We start from the raw sequence: 25,781 nt of genomic DNA, 5'->3' as shown, positions 1-25,781 counted from the left end.
GAGGTGCTCCCTAGCTATCTTCATATCTACCAAGGTCGTCATTCTGGAACTTGATTTGCTTCCTGACTTACAGAAGTTTGTATTTTATTTTGCAAAACAGACCGTTTCCTTATACCGTTCCTTTGAGGGGTGTTTTTACAGTCTAACACAGCGTGGTGATCCGACAGAGTTTATATATTCTGTCAGTTAGCACACTGTATTAATCTGCACAAGTGATAGATCTAATTCAGAATCCCCGGCTACGAGCCCCCACTTTGTTAAATGACTCCAATCAAGCAATCCCACTAAGTCAGTGCCTGGTCTGGGATGCCCAAGGGAAGCCCTTATTTATATATTTTTATGACCAGTTTGTGTACTTTGGATGACAACCCTTATATAACACCCCTCTCTTAGAATCCCCCTGACCCCACTGAGCCAAGAAGTAAGTTTGTTTTGCAAATTTAAAAGGTTTATTTGAAAAATTAAACAATAGATATATATCACAATTTTATAATAAATTGATATTTGATATCACACTTAGACATATGACAGTGATCAACAATGGATGATGTTATACTAGCACACTGGTTTAATTGCTTAGGAGTAGTATAGAGGATAAGGTAGCTGAGAATGCTTTATATGGTACAAGGAAATGCAAGGTGGAAAAGAAGCAACACAGGAATAAACTTGATATGATTTCAGCAAAAGGTAAAAGAATCACTTTTCCCCTTTTTGCAACTCACCCCCCCTATGCAATAGAAGATGGAAGGGAGAGCACACAGTTCTCAGGAATACAATCACAGTACAATACAAATTCAGTTCCCCCCTAGCAAGCTTAGAGAAACAGGGATGATTTTAAACACTGGCAAAGTACTTTAAAGGTGGTAGGCAAAGAAGGGAAAAATATGCTAAAGATGATTTTAATTCCCAATTTCGTTCCTAGGACGAACGGTTCCGGAGATACGGACGATATTGTGAAGGTAGATTCTCGAAATGAAATTTTAAAGTTCAGAATGACAGATGACAGTTTTGTGGCTTTGAATCAAAAGAAGGGACACGATTTCTATGATGCAGTTCTTAATAGGTTAAAATAGTTTGAATTAGATTATCTTAAACTAAGAGATTGGTTTTGTACAGTCTGGCCGTGTACTCACACTATATTATGGACAGGAATGCAACTTTGTCACGGATCGGGTCAGGATTGGCTGCGGTTCTCTCGCCACTTGGTACTGGTTCTGCGCACAGCGATTTGGGTCACCTCTCAGCGATCTGGTCTGGGTCTGGTCTCTCTGGATAATTCTGCCTTCTGGGTCTGCTACTGGTTCTGGCAAAAGTTCTTGGCAAAGATTTCAAACAGCTCGCCCGGCTGTGAATAGTTTGTTTAGGTTTTGAGGCCTGCTGAAGAGAACTCAGCTTGTGGGTTAGGCCTTTGCTTTGAGTTCTGGAGTCAGAGTTCTAAGTTCTGGTCTCTGCCTTGCTGGAGTCAGTCCGGATCTCTGGATGTGAAGTCGTCTGTCAGCGTGCTCCGCAAGGAAATGGAAATTGAATGTCCCTACCTGTCCTGCACAGTCTCCTTTTATGTGTTTAGAAAATGGGTGGGTCGGCTCATTCTGCATGCCCAACCCTCTCAACTTATCATTGGCCAGTTCCTCCTCTCTCCCTTGATTGGGGGAACTGGGTTGTGAGTCAGAGTGATGAGGTAGGTTTATGGTCAGAGGATCCTCCTCTTGTCAAATTGCACACAAATCTATTTCTGATCCAAATACATATTTATCTATGTACCATTTTTCTAATATTATATGTCCAGTTAACATATTTTCTGTAGCACCAAACCATCCGATCCCTGTCTTTGTAAGATGTTGTGTCCCCTTATGACAGAATTTTGCCCTTTTCATCCAGATAACGACCTCTAAACCTTTCCAGATTTTACACAAATGTGCACCAGGGATATGGGTTTCAGATGATAAAGTGTCAGATTTTTAACATGCATACATTTGGAGTAACAACCTTTTTTCCGCTACTATCCCCAAGAACATACCACAGAGTCCTAACACCTCTTAAAACGTGCACAGAAAAATCACAAGAATAATGATATTAATTATATAATTTTGACAAGTCCGTACTATAAATTATCCATCTTTTTAAAATTATGCTCTGGCCCCAAAGGGGTGTGGTTTTCCAAAGCACATGGTGGAATTTCTGGTTTGTCCACTTCGCCCAAGCTCAGCTTGCTCACAGATGCAGTGCCCCTGCCTGTTTCCTTCCAAGAGGAAGCCATTTACGACCCCCCTAATTTAACATTTGCCTGGGCCAATGACAGTGCTTTGTTTAGTTTCCTGCAGTCCCCAGGTGCCCCTCCCCTAATTCAATCAGAGAGGTGTCATATCCTTTTGGCGGGGGCAGCAGAATGCAGCCAGGCCTGGGAACACAGCTTCTGATCAAGTTTCAACTCCTGTCGGGGGTAGTTGCCAGGCAGAATTCACTCTCTTCAAGCCAGGCTTCAGCCAAATGTCACTTTGGTTCCCAGTTTTCTACATTCAAACCAAACTTGCAATTTTTACACATGCAGCTAGAACGCTGATTCTAAGTTCAAAACTATGACATTTCACAGTTGCAAACTATGTGACACTCAACAGTAGTTCACTCATTTATTTTAAACATTTAGATTTTAATGTCTTTCAGTCCAATTTCACTTGAGCTGCTGACATCCACAGCTCAGCCCATTTTGTTATAAACATTGTTTTGGGCTCTTTCTCTTTCCAGATTTAGTATGCACACAAGAATACATTCTGCCAAATGTCTGCTTGTGTTCAGTGAGATTTTTGAATATCTTGCAATGTTTAAAATAGGCATTTTTAGCTTGCACTCCAGAGAAACAAAGGTGATTTCAAAGCGCTTTTTGAGCCAACAGGCCCTGCTGTTTTTCATTGGGCACCACCTTTTACCCATGGCGCTTCCGGTCCCTCACGCTCACACTGGTGTGTGGCAGGTCAGGCGACCATTTTGTTGTGCGCAAAAACTGCGCGGTTCTCCAGGATTCTGGCGCAAATGTGGGCTTTTCCGCCCTCTTGGATTTCCTAAGCCCACAGCACCAAATGTTGCAGCATAATAGTCCAAACGTGGGTCATGACACCCAACAGGCCCTCCTGTCCACACCTATGGTAGAACTGCCAAGGGTGGAGTGGTGCAGAGAGCTGTTGGTTCACTTTGAGCTGCCGTGGCTCTTGAGCATGCCGGAAGAGCTGATGTTCTCTTTCTCTGGATGCCAGTGTAGAGCCTCTTCTGTGCTCTGGTGGCCTGGATGACATTACAGGCAGTGGCTTGGTCGGCACCCTCTGCAGCTGCATTGCCTCGATGGTTTGGTGCAACTCCTCTACTTGATGTCTCACATCATACTCCCAGAGTATGGAGACGCAAGTTGACTGGGTAAACTGTACAGTGCGTCCTCCATCTCACCCTCCAGCAGATGCACCTCTCGGACTAGTTCATCAAAGGGTGGTGGTTTCTGGGTCTGTTTTGGAGTCGTAGCTGCAGAAGTAACAGCGGCAGTGATTTGGCTCTGCGCATGACCTGTTGCAGCCTGACCAGGTTCAGGCTGTTCGGCTCAATCCCCTTCCATTGCAAAGCCAGCTGAAGTATCAGCTTGGTCCTCACTAGATATTCGTAGAGACACTCATCCTGTTGGAGGCTAGCGGCATAGTACTTTACCATCAGCTCCGCACTGGACTCAGTGCTCCAATCACTCCATCCAGCGACATAATGTCCTTCGCTGTGGGGTCTGGATGCGTGGCACGGAGCACCTGGATGACTCTCAATGCAGAACCACACAGACTCTCAATGACACAACCACCTCTTCTCCCGGTCTGTGGCTCTCCAGTTGTGTATTATCTGATTGGTCTGGTCTGCCCAAAGTTGAGATTCTTCTTCATCCCCCAGGGTTGGTTTCTCCTCCGAGAAGGTTTTCAGATGATGTTGCGTTGGCCTCCTGTAACACGTCCTTGAAATCATCCGCCATGGAGAAAGCAATCAGTTTAGCACCTCTAACCTCTGGTGTAGCACTGGTATGTGCTTGAGGCCCTGGTTAGATAGGGGTGCTTATGAGCACGGCCCTGATGGCATCTACACTGGGCATTACAGGATGACATGTGAGGTGCTGGGCAAGGCAGGATTTGGGCTAAGCACAGGTGGTGTAACTGTTGCACTAGCCTGCAACCCTGACCATTTGTTCAATGCCCATAGAGAATAGGACACTATTTGGTCCCACCATGGATGGCAAGGGGCAATGTCTCAGAGTTGACGTCCTCAGGCCCATAACAGACCAGGATACTGGTTGCTGCTTGGCCAGGGGCTTTACCCAGGCATTTAACCTGGCCAGTGAGGGGCTCTAGGGACTCTGTTAACCTGAGCCCCTGGTGTAGAGGTGTGCTCCAAGGGACGTCACATATGATAAAGCAATGGTCAGGCTTAATTCCCTCAGCCCGCTGGCTACCTGAAGCCGATCCATGAGGATGGTACCTGTCGGTCAGATAAGGTGGCAAATCCAGCCTTCCTTTTGGGAGACTACTAAGTTACTTGTTCATAGTTTGAACTTTACAAAACAACAGCAAACAAACAAATATACATGTATTCTTCTGTTTTATGTGGTTATGTATTTTCTTAATGACAAAATCAGATTGAATAAATATTGGAGAACACTCTGAAACCTCCCAAACCTGCGGGTGTGATATGGGTGTTCCAGGAATAAAGTAATGAGACTATGGGTGGAGAAGGAGATGAAGTATTAGTAAGTCAGAAAAATTGTTTCCAAACTAAGCAGTCCAAAGAGATACAAAGAGAAGAGATTGTTGCACCAGAAAGCTGAGAGCATGAGAGTGGTGAGGTAAAAGGGATGAGCTAGACTTGGAGGCCTGCTGTGAACGTTATCCCAGGAAGATCAGGTCTTGAGAGAAGCATACCAGAAACAGGCAACTGCAGGCTGTAGTAGAGATGTTGGTGCCTACTGCATGGTCATCAGCCCAAGATAAATAATCTTGCAAATCCTTCAGAATTCATGCAGGGGGAGAAATCCTACCTGTTACTACTATGGTAGCATGTCTAATAGCTACCTGCAAATGTCCTGCCAAACCCTGAGGACACAAGGGGTATGATACAGGTCTTGAACAGGTAACGTATCACAGAAACCCATAGGGCAATTGCGGTACGATACAGGTATTTTCAGGGGAACGGATTCAAGGCCATTTCATTGTCCATGATTGACACAACGCCTTGGCATAGAAGTATAGTGAGATGAAAACCTCAACGGAAGTGTGAATGAAGACAACAACAACAACAAGAAGTGTGCTAAAAAACCACAAACCTCCATGAGACTGTGAATAACTTGAAGGACTTCATAGTGGGTGTGCACAGCACAAACATTTGGGATTTAGATCACATAATTGGACTATGGACTCAAGATATTAGGTCATTTAGAATAGGAGTTCATTTTATCATTCCCATACTAGATCCTAGATCCAGTAGGAATGTATCTCACCTTACCCTTTCAGGAAGACTCATGGAGAGGAAATATGAGTTTTGTGATCTTTAAGCCAGCAAGATCAATTTAATCTTAAACAGTCTCAAGATACCGGTTGGTGGGGTCTTGACCTGCTGATATTTAGTAACGGCTGTGACCAACCTTAACCAAGGAGTTTTGAAATATGGACCTCCAGGGAAAAGAACAACTATATTACTTCCCTATTATATGCCAATACCTAAATCTGTTTCTTTGGCTCTACATAAACTTGAGTAAACCTCACCCTCTGATAGCAATTGTTGTTCTCCTCCCTCCTTATAACACATAGGCCCTCATTATGAGTTTGGCTGTATTCCGTCGAGAAATCTGCCGGAATACTGCCAAATGGAATGACCGTTATTGCCACTTGGCCTGGTGGATTTACCCTCAGATTACAAGTGGTGGTAAGCTGAGTTAGTCCCCATTTTGTGGCTTCCTACATGGGGACTTCAGTGGAATTACCATCAGTGGTAATTCTGCTGATTTTGGTGATTTTTCAACAGAAAGTTGGAAGATTTATGTCCAGCATGATGCTGAAGGTAAATCCTGCACTCCAATGCCAAACTTGGAGTATGGAAATATCGCCACTGTTTTACTGCTCCACCATACTCCTATTGAGTGCCAAAGTGTTAGAAGTGGGATGGGACAAGCACTGTAGAAGATGGTCCAACCCACAAGCGGACTCCCAGAGGACAAGCCTACCCAGAAAACTTCAAATAGCCAAGGCTGGCCCAGTGCCTTGATCAAGCTACTTTCATCTATAAGGAACTCCACTCAACTGCCAATATGGATACCATGGCAAGTGACTCACCTTTTGATCACCCCCATACCCATACTTCACCAACTATTTTTAGAGAATCCTGTAGATCCACTCTTTCATCCTAATTTGAATCAGACATTCATCTAGTAAGAGTGCTAATTTTCAAGACATGAAGTCCTGTCAGGACCATCTCTCCAACGGGTCTTTTTGGGTCCCATTGTGATACTCCTACTCCAGTATATTCTAGATCTCGTGAGCATGCTACTAGCTGAATATTAAATATGTTCTTTAAGCTGATTAACTGCACACAGGCATCCCTCCCTGCACAAAAGAAGTTGCATATTATCATGCATAGTGCCTCAAGCGTTGATATCTTGCACAACAACTTACACTCCTTTGAAGGTAAGTGATCTGAAGGACAACTAAATGAAACAAGCATAACTTCAATTGTAACCACTTCCCTGTCTGTTTTTATTACCACATAACCCATTGTAAATTGCTGTTCAGATGAATGAACCAAACAGAACGTAGATCAACAGGAATGCATGAATCAGATTTCCTGACCATACTTACATTTTCCTTAAACATAACATACAATGCAAAATGAATTGATGCAAAATGCAGAAAATACAATGGGCCTCATTACACGGTAGGTGGTAAGTTACGGCCCTTACTGGCATGGCGGTAATAACGTGTCCGTGTAGGAAGCAGGCCGCTAATTGTGTGGCATCACGAGTGCACAGGCACGAGCTTAGCGCCATGCCGGTAAGGACCCTACCTCCATGCCGCAAAAGGCCCTGAAAAGTGCCTTAGCAGCACCGAGGAAAGTGCTGATTGCACTTCCGCCCTCCCACAACAAGGCATTAGCGGTGACCGCTAATAGCAGTGACCGTAAATAAGCAGAACCGGAAGTAGCGTCATCACACAGGAACGGGAAAGAGCACGGTGGCCATATTTAAAAACACAATACATTGCCATCCTCTGCCCCCAGGACCTGCAGCCACACCAGAGCTTTCCAAAATCATCCACAGACCCACTGAGAATGCCCAAGGCCATAAAAAAGGAGCTGAGCAGCAGCGCAAGGAGCACTTTTCAAATGAAGAGCTGACAATGCTAACCGACACGCTTGCTGCCAACGCAGAGGTGGTGTTTGCCAATGACATGCGGCGTCCCACCCTAATCAAGAAGAAGGAGATCTGGGCAGAGGTGGCGCGTAAAGTCAGTGCGGTGGGCTCCACCCCCCGCACTGTGAAGGATCTCCGGAAGCGGTGGGACGATCTATGCCTCGGTGTACGCAGCATCCTGGCTGCCAACTGGAGGCTGGCCATGGGCACAGGAGGCGGTGGAGGATCCCCAATAAAACTGCAGGAGTGGGAGGAGACCTGTGCAAGCACCATTGGGGTCAAATCAATCGAGGGAGTAGGCGAAATGGAGCACGGTGTGCCGACATCGTCAGATGGAGGTGAGTGTCCACACAAAACACTGCACTGTGAAACATGAGGTAATCCCCCAAATATGACCCTGAAATCGTCTCATGGATGGGGCCATCAAACATACATGCACACATCCCTGCCCATATGCGGTGCACATCCCGACACAAACACATGCATGCAGCACCACAGACACGTGTCACCCAGACTCATGCATAAATGACCCACACAACTGTCTAACGACCTGTATGGCCAAACATGAAGTCCAAATGCATAGAACAGCAGGAACAACAACATCTGCATGAAGCACGTTGACCAATCACCAATGCCATCCCTCTCTTTGTCCCCCACAGGCTCACAAACTTACAGCGATGAGCAGGACACTGCGACGCAGGCCACACCCGCTAAGAAACAGGCCAGGGGAATGGAATCAGGCAACATGGCCAGCACGTCGAGGGGCACTGGAAAGAGTGCACTCCCGCAGAGGGTCAAACCCACAAAGCCACCCACGTCACCAAGACGTGAAAGTCCGCCTGAACCAATTGCAGCACACACTCCTGAAATCCTCCCCACGCACGACCCACCCACGGAAGGAACACTGTCCGCTGCCAATAGCTCCATCGGCGAGGCAGCTGCCTCGGCACCCATATCTGATTTGGAGGACACTTGTAACTCGCCCATTCAACACCATACACCCAGCCCCCAGCAGTCAAAACAACTGAGCCCACGCCCCACATCACATTCCAGCAGCCATGAGCAGTCTGGGGAGGAATTCATGGCAGGATGCTGGAGTCCTCCAGTGACATCACCTGATGCTGGACAAATACCAGAAGGTGCGGCACCCACCGCACAACGCAGACACAAAGGCCATGACATGGCCATCATCAGACAGCGGCAGAAGACATCACTGCACTGGTTGCCAGCATGTGGGCGAGGCTGCACTTGCGAGGGAGGAGTGCAGGGAGCATGCAAGGGGCATCAGACAAGCCATAGAAGCCAGCACCAACCGGCTATGTGAGGAAATGTCACTTGTGAGGCAGGTCCTCACACGCATAGCAGACGCGATGGAAAGGCAGAACCCCCCACCAGCACCGGACCAACCGTGCACCTCCTCCTCTGCCAGCTCAAGGCAGACCAGCCCCCGGCGCAGGTCCTCGCGGGCTATGCGGCACACAACCTCTCAACCCCCCAATGGTGGCAGAGGGGATGGGAACTAGCGCCAGCCAGATGTTGCTGACACATGTACAGCTATGCAGCACTGATGTAACAAGCCATGTTTCGGAGTGTTATGGGGGGAGGAGGGAAAGAGTTATTGGGAGTGTTGTGGGGGAAAGGGTAATTGGGAGTGTTGTGGGGGGAGAGTGGGAAGGGTGTTTGTGTTGTTGGGTCCATGTACGTCTTTTACTTACAATACTTAATACACACTGGTGACATGACAAATCACAGGAGTGGACAATTCCATTGTGTATGTGTGCTTTACTGGTGGACAGGGCACAGTGTACATTTCACCACAAAACCCAGTGCCCAAATACCCACATCCATTGAACACTATTCATCCATGTGTATTAGAAATATTGGTCTATCAGATGCTGGCGCACAGCACGTCCCTCCTGGGCATCACCACCTGCATGACCTGCAGCCCCATCTTCTCCCTCCTCATCCCCATCATCATCCTCACCAGGTGGTTGCAGTTCAATGTCAGGGGGCAGTGGCACATTCCGTCTGATACACATATTGTGCAGCATGACACATGCCATGGTTATCTTGGCCACCTTCTCATGCCCGTACAGGAGTGCCCCAGCCGGCCTGCTGAGGCACCAGAACCGTGTCTTCAAAAGGCCAAATGTCTGCTCAATTACCACGTGGATACGGGTATGTGCACGATTGTATTCCTCTTTGTGCCTGTTCTGTGGGTTCCGTACAGGGGTAAGGAGCCACCTCTTCAGGGAATAGCCAGCATCACTTGCATGGGCGCAACAATGGGTATGAGTAAGTGTTTACATCAAGTGGAACATATCACACAAATCAACTTTGCATTGTGAATGACATCCACAAATCACTGCATGCATGGAGGTAATCAAAGTAACTGCAATGTGGGAAGGTGATGTAGTCCTTGCAAGTGGAGATGCACTGTGCATGCCTACGGCAGTTGATGCCATGTACTGGGTGAGGTCCAGTCATTCGTGTATTTTGGTGCAGGCACCGTTTGGACTACACTGCTAGCGAACTGCCATTCCAAAGTTGATGTCCCCATGCTGTCATGAGGCACTTCTGTAGTGGTGTACGGGTGTGCATCAGTGTGATGGATAGAGGTAATCCCTTTGTATGCACTCAAGGTCACATTTCCTTTCTGATGCTGGTCAGCATACGTTTCCATTGTCCATATTGGCTGCATGTAGCTGTGTTATAGGGGTTATGGTCTGATGTGCAATGTGCATGTTGATGGATATGGCATGATTGGGTTAATGGGTTTATTTCATTGTTGTGCAGCTTACTACTTGCATGTGGTTTCCATGTGTCAGGTCCAGTGGGGGCTGCCTCGGGGGACAGTGGTGTGATTCTGTATGGGCATAGTTGACCATGACAACTAATGACACCCGGTTGGAGTATGCTTCTCCCCTCCCCAAATCACACCCGGTTGGAGTATGCTTCTCTCCCCCCCCAATCACACCCGGTTGGAGTATGCTTCTCTCCCCCCCAATCACACCCGGTCGGAGTATGCTTCTCCCCCCCCAATCACACCCAGCTGGAGTATGCTTCTCTCCCCCCCAATCACACCCGGTTGGAGTATGCTTCTCCCCACCCAATCACACCCAGTTGGAGTATGCTTCTCCCCCCCCCAATCACACCCGGTTGGAGTATGCTCCCCCCCAATCACACCCGGTTGGAGTATGCTTCTCTCCCCTCCCCAGTCACACCCGGTTGGAGTATGATTCCCCCCGAATCACACCCGGTTGGAGTATGCTCCCCCCCCCAATCACACCCGGTTGGAGTATGCTTCTCACCCCCCTGAATGTACTGCTCACATCACAATGCCATGTGCTTGCCATGCTACTCACCAAGTAGCCACGAACGTTGTCCAGCATGTCGCTCCATGTAGCGTGGTATCGTTGAGTTCCGCAGGACCATTGAATCATGGGTTGATCCTGGATAGCGGGCACAACAATGTGTGATGATCTTGTTGGAGTCACATACCATTTGGACTTTGATGGAGTGGTATTGCTTTCTGTTTCGGTACACTGCCTCATTGGCATGTGGGACAACCAATTCCACATGGGTAAAGTCGATGGCCCCGATGCAACTTGGGATGCCTGCCAGTGAATGGAAGACAACCTTGGTGTTAGAGATGTCCTGGGCAGTCCGTGGCAGGGAAATGTGTTCACTTGTGTGCTTCAGGAGGGCATCGAGCACCTGGTTCAGCGTGCGTGAAAATACTGGTTGTGATATGCCATGCATCTGCCATACCGTATGCTAGTTACCACCTTCAGTAGAGGGGGGATGGCAGTACGGATGTCTATGAGGCTGACTATGTTGTTGTGTACCATGTCCACAATGGTGGTGATGGTATCCTGGTCCAGACGGTACAGGGTGTGTATATGTTCAGGGGTTAGGTTGAATGGACTGGCTCTGATCCTGGGGATTCGTGGCTGCCTCTGTGATACAACTAGATGCACTGGAGGGGCTTGCTGTGCCTGTCTCGCCCCTCCTCCTCCTCCTGCGTCTCCTCTGTGCTGCCTGTTGTTGTTGCTGTTGCAATGCAATCATGTCCTCCAGCCCATGTAATGCTGCTAGTATTGGAATCATTTTGGTGTGTGAATGGGTGTGGGAAGGGGTGTGGTGTGCTCCTTTTGTGCTGGCCCAGTCTCCATTGCCTCCACCTGTGCTGATTGTGGGCATCTGTGGCGGTTGGGAACACTGCACATGGCCCTTTACGGGTGGTTCACGATGCCGCTATTTCCGACATGCCGGTATGGGCTTTTTGAGACCGCTCCATGCTGCTATTTGCATGTTTGCATGTTTTGTAATGGACTCCTATTTCCACCATGCCGCTATCGCCGCCATGAAGGGTCACGCGCCCATGACCATGGCGCTATTAGAGGCACCGTACTTAGCGGTGCCGCTAATAGCGGGTAGGCGGGTCGTAATTGGAAGGTGCAGTTAGCGATGCCGGTAATCCTTTACCGGCATCCTTTACCGGCATCGTTTTTCCCTTAACGCCTACCGTGTAATGAGGCCCAATATCTTACTTCCCTGCGTTGTCATGGCATTTTGTGTATTATAATAGTTCTTTACTAAGTGAATACTACTAATTTAATACCTCCTAATATACAATCCCTTTCCACAATTCTTGGGCAAAAAACAGAGTGGATTAAGAATCAAAATGTGTTTTATTCAAAGTTGGTCCCCTAACATTCTGCTGAGAAAGTCACTACAAAGCAAATATTTTCTGGAAGCTTTTAAAGTTTGTGTACTCATTCATGCAGACCATTAGGGTGAATTTTTGCAACACTCAATGGGTCTCCATTGGAAAATATATCAAAATATATTGATGAAGTGCCATTGTCATTTGCCTATGTTCTGCCTTCATATTATAAAATACCATGGACTTCCTACAGAAAATCAACAACATTCCCTTGCAATAGGAATTTTGTTAACCACTATTTTATCTTTGTATGCTGCTATACCACACAAAATAGGGATAGAAGCATGTAAACACGTTCTGAAATACAGGTCTTGAGATTACTTCAGCCATAATGATAGGAATCTAGATATGATCAATTTGTGCCTAACAATGTATTCTTTTTCAACAGTATGCAATACAGACAGCTTAGAGGGACAGCAACAGGGACAACATTTGCCCTGAACTGTGATAATTGTACCATGGATAGTTGGGAAGAGAAAGAAGTTTGGAGAGCTGAGAACATACAATATAAAGATACGATAGTCCTGTAGCAGTGATTTATAGATGTCTTTTTTACTATTTGGAATGCAGAATAATTGACCAAATAATAAATATTAATAATTCAGTTAACAATAATTGCATCCATTTATGTTGTATATCTTTGCATCTGTGAGGACAATGGGAACACAGAAATCCACATATCATTAATGTGCCATGTTGTTAAGATTATATGTTTACTTTTTGGAATGGCAGCAGCCACACATGGGGAGAGTTTGTTTATCATTTAAATCAGAATGCATTGAGTCTCAAATGTACAGAATCGCATAGCAGGGATGCAATTGTTTTCCTTGATATGAGGGAAGGGCAGGAGAATGGTATGCACAATGCTGAATTGTTTCGGAAGCCAACAAATTTTAATTATGTTTTGCATCCTAAAAGTTGTCTTGTAACCAAATAGAGGTGGAGTATCCCCTTTGAGGAATATGTTAATGTATTTAGGAATTGTTCTAGGATAGAGCTTTCCAAAAAGGAGAGAAAGATCACAGTCAGGCATTTTACAGAACAGGGATAACCCACCAAGGTTTTCAGTTGTACATATATTATAGTACAATCCTTTGACAAAGATAACCTAATGGTAACCAGCAGTAAAGGCCTTGTGGAAGTACAAAGTGACCAATAGGAAGTCCAATTTTTTGTGTGTTTTTTTTACATATAATCATGTCATAAGACACAAACTGTGTTATTTCTAAACATTGGCATGTCATAAGAGCTGATACGAATTTGGCACCATTGTTGAATAAAAACAAGCATCACTTACAGATAATCACTCGCTCAATGGGACAATGTGGTTTCTAGCTTCTTGGTAAGAGACAATTCATAACAGCAAGGAACGTTGGGCATTTCCTGGCTAGGTGATTTAAGTAAGGGCTTCCACAAGTTTACCATATGCAAGGTATGTCAATAGGCTGTGAATTGCACAAACCCTTGCCACACAGTTGTGTGTTATATTGTAAATATCTATTCCAAGATCACATGTAACACTGATTATGTCATATACGTTTGTACTTACAAGTGCAATAAATGGTATGGAGCAAGTACCACCTCTAAGTTAAAGTAATGCATTCAACTAGTGTATTGATTATCATGTAAAGACAAGTTGTTTGCCAACATCACAGAACCACAAAGCCTGAGGCAACATGTGTTTCGACCAACCATGGTCTTTTTCAAGGCTGTCTATTGGAAGTTGAGCAAGCATTTGCATCTATTTCCATGTACTATTAATAATCAAAATGATAGAAATAGACAATTGTTTTGGTGCTCAGTGTTCATAAGAATTGTGAAAAAGGTAACACAATGCAATATGCACAGAGGTAGGAAAGAGGGGGGAACATTAGAAAAATAACGAGCATGATGTCGATGGGCAATATTCAAATTGGTTAAAAAATGCAATCACATTATTACCTGGAGGATATTATAACTTATGAAAGACGTTTGTGATGTGCATTTGTATTGTGAGCTAAAAGCTCATGTAGCCTGAGAAACACGATTACTCATATATCAACCAGTGAGTCATAAAAAAAGAACACAGACAATCCAGCCAATCTTAAATTGCTCCATTAGAAATAGTTGCAATCTGGTTTAAGAGCTTATATTGCTTATGAAAAACCACGGTCCTAATAGCACATAACACGCAGTAGATAATACAAGAATAGCAAATTTGCAATACCTTGTTCCACAGTGCATAAACATTCACTCTCCAGTGAGAAAATGCAGACCGCCTAAAATTAGAAAAGCAGGTCAAGGTAAACGCTCACCTGTAAAGTGCCATTTAGATATATCATTTTGTATAATACCTCACAAGCTTATGCATCTAAAACGAAAAGTAATCAGTGAGTACGAAAGGTCTAGCATAGGTATATGTGTGAGTAACATACATTTAGAGGCCACTCACGTCTGAACCAAGTAAACATGACCCTTGTTAGTATGTTGCTACAGCTCAGTAGTTGCTGAAATATTAGAAACTGAACAAGATAAGAGCCGGGAGAAATGTGAGTGGAATTATGTAAACAGCGAGTTAGACTACGTTCATCTTGTCCCCGTTTTGGCCCAGGCTTAGGTTCTGTCGTTTCGGCAAACAACTTGTCTTTACATTACAACTAATACACTAATATTATTGCACATATTCGGGATGTAATGCACTGAAAGCTGACTCCCCAAGTATAATGTGATGCTTTATTTGAAATTACTTGGCAACACTTTATGAAATCATGGGGTCATAGTGTGATGCTTCATTTGAAACACACATCAACATTTTGGCTTATAAAAATATTTTTCAGATTACATAGGAACTGGTGGCAGGTTTTCTTATATGCGTGGGCACATTTCTGAAACAATATGTAGAAGCTGCAATTGTTCTTTACCCTTTATCACATTATGTATCTCCATTATTTGTAAGAAGTGATATTATTGATTAGATGGCATGCTGCATTGTACATTGTATCTTCCCATTGCTTCCTTTGTAGAATTCTATGCAGTACCTTATCCCTATGCAGCAATGTATCATTTTTCAGATGAAACTAGAAACTTTATTTGACAAAATATTCTATCAACATTTCTTGATGTGATTAAGTTGATTACAGGCCAGTGATTAAATACATATTTGTCTATGCAGTTCATAGGAAGGTTCATTTTGTGGGAAATCTGTGCTGTATGTCGGATGCTATGCGTCGTGTGATCAGGTAAACTACCTGCATCCCACAGGTGCATCCTTTTTGTGGTAGCTGAAGAAAAGCACAACACATGGAGGAATTGAGGCATTTTTCTGGTGCCTCTCACTTTACATTCATCCAATCTTCATTTTCCTCTACAGTGTTCATCCAAATCCTGTTTATATTTCACAAACTGCCAAATGAAATCCGCCAGTCAGTGTTCTGCTGTGTTCAGTTTTTCTATCACTAACTGATGACTAATCAGACGAGCAGGAACACCTTCTCTTTTAAGCAGCAGGCATGGGGCATTTTTGATATTCTCTTGGAAGTGATTGATGGTGAAATTCGTTAAGGTATATCAGATTGAGGCAGCTACTTGTGCCCTTTAAGAAACTGATCTATTGGAATTGAATCCACTTTGGTACATTGGAATCCGCAAATGACATATTTCTCATATCCGTGTTGGTCTTCCTAAATCCAGTATATCTCTGTATTAAAATATTTTCTTAGAGGTGTAGATTGTTTGAGATGGATGGAGTATGTTTCAGGATCGCTGATAAGATTGGGGCAGAACACCTTGTGGGATTATCAGGAGTTTCTTAAAAAGGATTACATTAAGAAGCATCAAGGATGATATTGTAACATGTTGACAGAGATGAGGTCATTGATAATACATCTATTAAGAAAAACAGTCCCTCATATCAAGCCACAATTAAAGGGGTTGGCAGTAACAGCCACATTATTTAAAACAAATGACTGCCCCCAAAGTGGGGGAATTGTAAATAAAATCTAGATTATAAGTTCTCCCACAAAGGTTGATTTAAACTTGACATCCACAATTGCTGTTGTCTACTGCTGCCCATCAACTCTCAGTGTTGTCAATTGGATATAAAGGGACTTGCATCTTAGGAAATAATTGACAGGGCAACTATTTATTTGTATTTTTTGCTAGACTTTTTTGGTGATTTCTATCATGTCCTATCACAATCCAGTAAGCACTTTTAAGCGCAGGAAAGGGAGGAGATTGGGAGGTCAGCAGATAATCATAGCTGAACCCAGTGGGTTGCATTCCTGCTCCGCACAGAACTAAGGGTCAAAGGATTGTAGTGTATGATAGAAGGTGTCACAGGACATTCACAACTCAACCCAGTGAATTGCATTCCTGATCCTGACAGAAGGAAAGCAGGGAGAGAGATGAAAGAGAGGAAGTGAGAGGGGAAATGCACAGCTAAACCCAGTGATTCCTACGCTGTCTGTATAAGGAGAGAATGTAGGCAAGATAAAAAAGGGATGAAGGGACAGCAGAACAAGAAGAGAGGGCATGAATCACAAGTCTAACAAGTGCATGTCTAATGAAAGCCCAGAGGTGAAAAGGAGTGGATGAGAGGGACTGGAGAAAAGCTGATAACTGTTATGTATTCAGTCATCAATAACTGCAAACATCAGATAAACACAGATTACATCTGATATGATACATGGGGTGCTTGAAGGGGGTTGGGAAGTGTCACAGTCTGCCCCTTTAAGCAGACAAAAGCCATGGTAATAGTTAAGAAACGTTCCAGGCACGGATTACAATGTTGCGTTGCCAGTACAAAACTGGGTCTGTTTGTGATGCTAAACGTTTTACAATCATTTATATAATGATACCCAGTGACCAATGAGTGAGGACTATACCCTCTTGACTAACATTCTGAATACTCAGAGGGAGCAGAAGCTGCATTAGGACTCTGGCCGTAATGCTGACCATCACAGAAGTGTTAGAGATATGTGTAGTGCAGGCGACGATAGCTGGCAAATAGGGAAACAAGCAGACCCTCCACAGGCTATCCAATTAGGTCACGTACATCAAATTATGTATGGCAATGTTGGAAAACAATCAGAGAGTATTGTGGGTGGATGGCTCTCCTCCACACAAGATACCTCAATAGTCATACTCAACTGAGGGCGACGTCCTCCCACCCTGAGTCATCCACTGTTCATAAACACACCACACCACAACGTCCATCATAGCACATTGGGAGACCACCAAATCCTCCCCACGCAAAACCGCCTGGCTCCCCTCAAAATAAAGAAACATAAAAACCCACAACCCATAAAAACCCACAACACCTCAACCCCTTTGTTTCACACCCGAGCTCAGAAATACCTGAACCTCCTAAAGAGCAGCTGAAGCCACTTGGCGTAAAGACACCTCCATTATAAACAAAGACTGCTTCACTTCAACCTCCGCAATTACAGACAGGACATTCACATCACCAAAGAAGTGGACTACAAAGACAGGATCTCAAAGGCATCCTCCCATCCTGGTGAACTATTCACCATCCTTCCTAAACTGGAGACCCCAACCACCCCCCGTACACCATCCTCAAAGACAATTCCTGGTGCAACCTTATCCAAGACAACCTTACCAACAAAACCTCATAACTTCAAAAGAAGATTGCAGCTAAACAGTCCAAAATTCCCTCTATCGCACATCCCAACCCACAAAACCGGAAGTGCACAGAAACATCCCACCTTTCAAGTTTCAACCTACCAGCATCCCCATTCTTGACAGAATCATCAGAGGCCAAAAGCCCTCACAATGTGCAGGCGACATTTGCCCAGCACCCATCATAAAAGAATGTGCCAAACCATTCTTCCCTCTCATTGCAGACATCATCAACCCTTCAGTTGAATCATGCTCCATCCCCCCTGCTCTCAAGGAATCTTGGATCTACCTGCTTCTAAAAGTGCCCTCCCTCAACACCTACATCCCCACCAACTACCAGCCCATTACCCCTGTCCCATTTCTTCTAAAGATCATCCACAGAGTCACTTACCAACAAATGCAGGACTTCCTTGAATCCCATGACATCCTGGGCAGTCAGCAATCTGGATTCCATCCTAAGCACACAACCAAGAATGCCTTACTGGATCTCAAGAACCAGCTAGATGGTGCCAATGACCATGGCAACCTCTTTCTTCTGCTTTTTGACCTCTCTGCAGCATTTGATTTGGTGGACCACCAAATGCTTTGCCACCACCTTACGTCTGCAGTCCACTTCTCCACGGATGCAGCCACTTGGGTTGCCTCATTCCTAGCTAATAGAACTTCCCGAGTCTTTGCCGGCAAAGCCTCTGTGCACCCTACGCCTGCCCCTTGTGGTGTACCACAAGGTTCCTGTGTCTCCCCCACATTATATAACATTTACATCAAACCCCTCTTCAACCTTCTGAATTCGTCAGGCATTTCATATGCCAACTATGCATACGAAGCGGAGATCCTCATCCCCCACTCAGGTAACCACACTCAAGATCTGCTCAGGATAAATGCAATTTACCAAACAATCGAAACCTGGTTTGGCCACACACAGCCTCTGTCTGAACGATGACAAGACAACGCTGCTCCTCATCGCCCCCCCATGCCTAACCATGCTTCCGCAGGAGTATGAATCTTTCACCATCGATGGGCACAATATTCCTGTGGCCTCCGCAGTAAAAACCCTTGGAGTATATTTGGATGCCTCCCTCAACATGACGCGCCATGTCAACCACATTGCCTCTACATCGGCATATGCCATGAAACTGATCACTGACAGCCGGCCATTCCTCTCTTCCAAAAACCAGCTCAAAGTGGCCCGCGCCCTGATCTGTTCAAAACTTGACTACTGCAATTCATTACTCTGCGGCACCTCCATCAAAAACCTGAGCAAACTGCAAACAATTCAAAACAATGCACTGCGTGTAGTACTTGACATTGGGAAACATGATCATACCACAGAAGCTAGAAAATCTGCCCACTGGTTCCCGGTAAAGGATTAAATTAACTTCAAAGTCCTCTCCATCACACACCATTGTCTCTCCAACAATGCCCCCGCATACCTTGCATCTAAGCTCATAAGAGATTCTCCGGCAAGACTCCTATGATCTTCATACAAACATTTCCTCACTGTCCCCAAATACTGCCGTAAGAAAGCATGTGAGTCCAGCTTTCTATTGCGTGCCTCCACTCTCTGGAACGAGCTTCCCGTTCCAGAGAGTGGCCGAAACAGAAACATCAGATGACATCTTCAGAAAAAAGCTCAAAACTCAACTTTTCAGCTGACATTTTCCCCGCTCCTCTGCCTTGTTTCCTCCCCCCTCTGTTTCTCCTTGTCTACTCTGTCCCATTGTAACTAGGGCCCAGATGCCTGCGGGCTGGGTGCGCCTCCACAAATGACAAAATAAAATAAAATAGAATAAATAAATAAAATGAAACCCTTGAGCTCTGCTGCCTAAACTACAATTTTGTATTTCTTTGGCATGCTTTTATTCATTAGATTTGTAATGATCTGCATGTCACACTTTTTGCATATGTGCTACCACTGTTATATGCATTGAGAGTAGGTCAAATATTCATTTATTCGGATGGATTTGTAATGTTCTAATCCCTATCCTTCACCTTCATCCCATTCCTCTCACCTTGCCCTGCATGTTCTTCTCTCTCGGATGCTTCTCTCTTTTTGTATAGTAACCCATTGTTTTCTAGCTTGATTTGTGAGATAAGGCCCATGCATACATAAATCCCTATACATTTGCAATGGATCTGCTAGGCAGCAAATGATGAACTGAACTGGTATGCCCCAGGAAGGGGCCTGGTTAAGATATCAACTCTGCAAAATCGTGTGCTGTTGTCTTTGCATTCATAAAATAAAGAAGTATGCTGCGCAGATCCAGGAGATCATGTCATCTTGTCTGTTATCCCTATAGTTGCCAATTATCTTTAACATTGTAAAACCGGTTTGATCAGAACACATTTTGGGTGTTTTTGATATGGGTGGAGATGGTGAGGATCATCATTTACTGATATTTGTGTGATTCTCATGGGTTTGTAGTAGCACTGAGAGAAGAGACAGAGTGCAAACATATGCATATCCAGCCACCAGAAGTACTGTGCTGCAATTCGCATACATCTTCCCCACATTGAACCTGAGATGGTGGAATCTGTACGGACTCTGCCTGAATCCATAGCCATTCATGTCAATTCCGTCTGCTACGTAGGTACACAAAGGGCAGCATTACCAATTGTTTTAGTGAAGTGGTGTAAACAAAAAGGGGAAACCAGAATCATCTGGATGGCCATCCCTTCACTAAAACAATCAAAATAGCACAAAGAGGACCTCAGACGTGCATGTGTTAGCAGTTGCAGTTCTCTCCATTAATGTGCCTTACAAAATCACATGCATTGGTTCTTTGCACATTGATGAATTTCATCACTGTTATTGTAATCAGTTACATTTGTTTTTTTTTTTTTACAATCCAGAGGTTCAAAATAGAGATTAAGCCATTCTTCTTCTTCACAGTTTGACACCTTAAAACAAACGTCTTACAACTTCTCACACTACCATTGGCACACAACCACATGCCATATCAATGCCTGCATGTAAGCCATTATATCCTAAGTTTCATTTTCCATTTTACATAAATTAAAACCATCAAATGTAGTTCGATGTCCTTGGCAATTGCATTTATCATCTTCTACATGTGGGGAGCTTTCTTAACCAACACATTTTTACTAAAGAATGAGACTGATTTAATACCCCCCAGGCCCCTCAACCCATGCAACAATCCCATACCACAATCTGGAACATACATGATGTTGTATAATTCTGAATATTTTGTTTTATTTAATATACAATCAATGAATTAATGGTATTCCCCCAATTTACAATGGATACAAGCAGCATTGTTACAAAAAGGAAAACTCAACCTGCCTGCTATTAGCTAACTAACATCCAAAGATACAAAAATAAATAAGAATGTCTATTCTAGACAAGTGCAAATACATCATAATGTCGATGTACAAATGAACATTATTTCATGTATTATTTATGAGCATCAATCGACAGTATAGAATTAGATCCACCACTCTACGTCTTTATATTTGTCTAAATAATCTGGGATCCCTTATTGTTTGTCTTTTAAATGTCCTGGGCAGGTATGGACACCAGCTGGCTTCAGGCAGCTGTACGATAGACCTCCAATCAACCAGACAAAGAAAAAAGCAATCCTCTAAGGAAAAATGCTTCATGCACCTCTTTGCAAGGAAAACAAATGTATTTTGTATACAAAAAAGAAAAAAGGTGAGAGAGGGTGACGTATAACCCAACTGCCACAGAGCTCTCAGGGTTGGTTCAAAGAATGCAGGTGGTTATAAAGCTAAATAATTGTCATTTGTGGCTTACACAGTATACAGAGTTCATTCCCACCCTTAATTGGCTACTATCTATAAACATACTACCAGTCCCCTATAGTGCTGCTACTGATTGGTCACATCTTGATCTACCCCTGCTCTCTAACCCGTGGTCTTCTACTCTGTCACCTCGGTTCCACGCTACCTGATTGGCGGGTCTCTGGGAATTTTACAATCCCCATGGGCCTAGTCACATGGTGAGCACCTGGGCATTAACATGAGCTCAGCTGATACTTTCAAGGTAAAATTGGCCCCTTAGAATAAAATAGTGCTTCTCTTGATCCTAGACATACAGATGCCCCCACCATCCCTCCCTGTCATAGGACTACATTTTTTTGGCATCCTCTCTTGCCTCTCATAGTACAAATCATGGGATGTTTCACACCTTATTCCCCATTATCAGCTGCCCTTCCCTGGAGCTTCTACTGGGCCTCTCGAGGACTACACTAATCAGCCACCTTGTGAGGGATTTAGATGTTTTATTTGTGTTTTGCTGTTTAAATAGGATGCCCATTATTCTGTGGACGCGTTTCCCCTAAATCAAGACTAGGCCTTTTGCAGATCAGGATCTCTGGGCCAGCTTCCATGGGTTTGTCTTTCGGGACGGGTGCAGCCCTGCCCATGCTCGGCCATTCACGTTCTTTTCTGATTTTGCAGGCCTACAACATGATAACATTGTATTTGACCTCTCAGGTCTGATGGTCTCAATGTTTGGTTTCCTTATTGGGGCTCGGGATGGGAAAAATATTCAAGACCCATTGCCACACTGTGTTTCTAATTTCCCCATGGCCTGCAGCAGGCTAGGCCTCACTTCAAATATGGTAGCACTTAAGTTTTTATTGCAGCGGGGACCAGGGCTGACATTTCAACTATCATTCATAACATTTCAACTATTATACTGTAATATCACACATGCCCTATACTGGGGCCTACCTACATTTACACAGCTGCTATGAGACACTACATGTATTACACCTATTTACATGTTTCACCCCCTCTAACTGCACACATTCCTTTTCTTGAATCAATCTAAATCCTTTGGAAAGACATGAGAGCTGGACATGCATCCCATCATTGCTCTGCCAGGCATGATCTTCCTTCCAATCTGTACATGCTCACAAAATGCCTCTTAGGTAATCTCATCCTGCTTTCGCGAATGGCCTCTGGATTCTGTCCCATCTGAAAATCGCACGCTCAAGAGGATTTCCACATCACCTACTTCCAGTTGGAGTCTAAGTCTACTATTCTCCTGTCGGACTGGCTCTCCTGCCTTTCTTTTTTCCCCAAATCTCCCCCTTCTTCCTATGTTTTTTGTTTAAAAGCCAGGAAACTACACCAATACATCATTGGATGCATTATTTTTGGTTTGGACAGAGCCTGTGATAGTTTTCCTTCTCTTCGTCATATCCACTAGAACATCCTCCATACGTCTATTGGTACAATATATTGTAATATGTCATAATGTGATGTGGTAGCTACATATTAACCCCCTCCTTTGCGAGTGAGATCAAATGAAACTGGAATATTCATTTTGAATAATTCTCTCCATGGCCATGCCGCCTTACTAAGAATTATTCATTCAGATTCATAAGAATATTCAGAATTCCGAGACATATTTTATGTATTTGTCACTGTATGCATGATAGACTTATTACAATATTTAAATTATACATAATCCATACATTTTAATATTTTGTGTGCATGTGAATTGTGTTGTTTTGCTGAAACAAAATCTGTATCTTTTTTTCAGATCAAACACGTTTTGGATATTTCTTCTAACAATGCATTTCTCATGGTCACAATAAATGCATCACCTTTAAAGCAGACCTTATATCACACATTCTTGATAACATGAATTTGCATATGGGCTAAATCAATACCAATTAACCATCTGCTGTTATGAGCAAATGACAATTTTAATAGGTTATTTAATGGAACAGATGAAAAATCTTCCTAGAGCCTAATACTGTAGGTGTCGAAGGCCCTCCCAGAGGCATCTGGTTCTAGAAAAGGGTATCAGATTAATATCGCCACATATATGGTCGCCGTAAATAATAACGCCGGGAAAATGTCGTGGCGATATTATTTGGGTGACCATGTATATGGCGACAGGGGCAACAAAAAAAAGTTAAAAAAAAAAGAAAAAATTGGGGGTTGTGGGGGTGTCCCCCGCATGTTCCATGTAATAATGTTGCCACAAAAAATGACAATTTTTCGGCGATATTTTTGCGTGGCGATATTTTTGCGTGGCAACATTATTACATGGAACCTAGAAAAGGCACTTACTGACCAACCAAACACTGACATTGTTGACTTTCAGATAAGCACAAAATTGCAAGCCCAAGGATTTGGCCTGAATCCCCTATATTAGCATCTCGTTAAGATGGGCCTTCTCTTAATTGCAACCATATGGGCTGATCCAATTTTCCAAACATTTATCAAAGTGGATACCAATGGGTCTGGGCATTTCTGCTTCTCAAAAGAGCTGACCTCTGCATAAGCAGACCTTGAGTTCAAATGAAATGGAATGACATGTTACATGTTTAAAGAAAATATACTATGTGTTGTTTTCACTTGTAATGACAGTATGTTGTTTCGTTCATAAATATACTTGATCTCTTAAGTGATTTGTAATAACATTCTGTGTATTATTTCACTATAGAATACTAAACTTATGTTGCACAATTCACCATGTTCCCCTTTCACATTACAGGATAAAAACAGAAGCTCCCCTGGATTGCACTATTTAATTTTCATTAAAGCCAATAACATAGCATTTGTTCCTGCATATTTCATTTTGGCTGTTTAATAATGGATACGTTCTAGTTCAGTGAAAAGAAATATTCTGGCCATACATTATTATCTGTAGAGCGATATAGTGAATCGAATAAGGCACAACAAGGACAACTACCCGCTGCAGATATCCACATTTTTGCATAACATAATCAATTAACATGAATGTCTACCTTGAGACCTCACAAATGTAACTTGTTCATATATTGTTAGATGTTGGTTGGTCCACTGTAATTGTAAATTTAGTCTTCCAATTTGTTATCAGTATACAGCATACCTACTGATTTTAATCTACACAATGAATCCAGCCACACCTATGTGTCTCCCATTGTGTTCATGCAGATAAATACAAGTTGCTTGACCCTCTACATGGCTATATTTAACATCACACACAACTAACTGGTAAAGGGTTCTCACCTCACTTGCACCGATGAAAAATCCCCTGATGCAAATGGGCATAGGTAGGCTGTCCTGAATTTGCTCAAAATGCATTGTTGGAAATGAGGAAGGAAGAATGGGGGCCCAATGAGCTATGAGATTAATTAGTATTGGCCCCAGATGTGCTTGACATATACCCTGCTCTTACATATCATTCCCAGCCTTTCCATGGCCAGAGTGACAATGTCCAATGCAGTGAAATTCTGGTGATACCAAATCTGAGCGAATAAAACTGTTCGAATGTAAATTTTGATCAAAGATTTGATCAGATACGAACATCACGATCAAATCTCCCATTCAAATGGCATTATAGTGAACAAGGGGAGCCTGGGCTGCAGGGCTGTCCCACGCACGCTTGTTCACTATAATGTATGCGCAGGTTGCAAGGGAGTCCCCCGCACCCGACCGCTTAAAGATTATTTATTTTAATGAAAAAAAGTAAAAAGGGACCCCGCGGCATCAGATCCGACCTGTGTTAGAGGGATGGATCTGACGCAGCACGGGTGCAGGAGAAGCAGTGGCAGGGAGCAAAACGGTACGTAGGAGAAGGGGGTACAGGGTTTGGTGCATGGCAAGATTTGATTTGTTTTGCCGAAGTGAAAACAGATTTGCAGCAAAAAATTGACTACGCTCAATTCCACCATGAATCTTTTCACTTCAGTCAAACAACCCGAATCCGAAATTCTAGCACTGAGGTGATTCCTTTTCTCACAGTGTTCCCAGTACTGCACCAGCCTTTTGATCCAGGGTTGACAAACACGTCCAGCAACAACATGCACATATTCCTCGGAACAAAAACATTATCTTAAGGGGTGAATTTTTAAAGCACACGCCACCCAATACATTTCCAAAACAGGATTGTTTTTAAATAAATTTGGAGAGGGTGATTCAGAAGGTTTATCCCATCAAATACATTCCAAAGTAAATGGATACAGCCAAAAGTGCCTTATACGAGCATATTTCTATGTTTGGTGAGAGAGAGCTTGCTCTCCGTCCCCTTCCCATAGG

This window comes from Ambystoma mexicanum, chromosome 6p (assembly GCF_040938575.1).
Source record: "Ambystoma mexicanum isolate Mex_15411 chromosome 6p, UKY_AmexF1_1, whole genome shotgun sequence".
NCBI lineage: Eukaryota > Metazoa > Chordata > Amphibia > Caudata > Ambystomatidae > Ambystoma > Ambystoma mexicanum.
Note: the sequence above shows the minus strand (reverse complement) of the source record.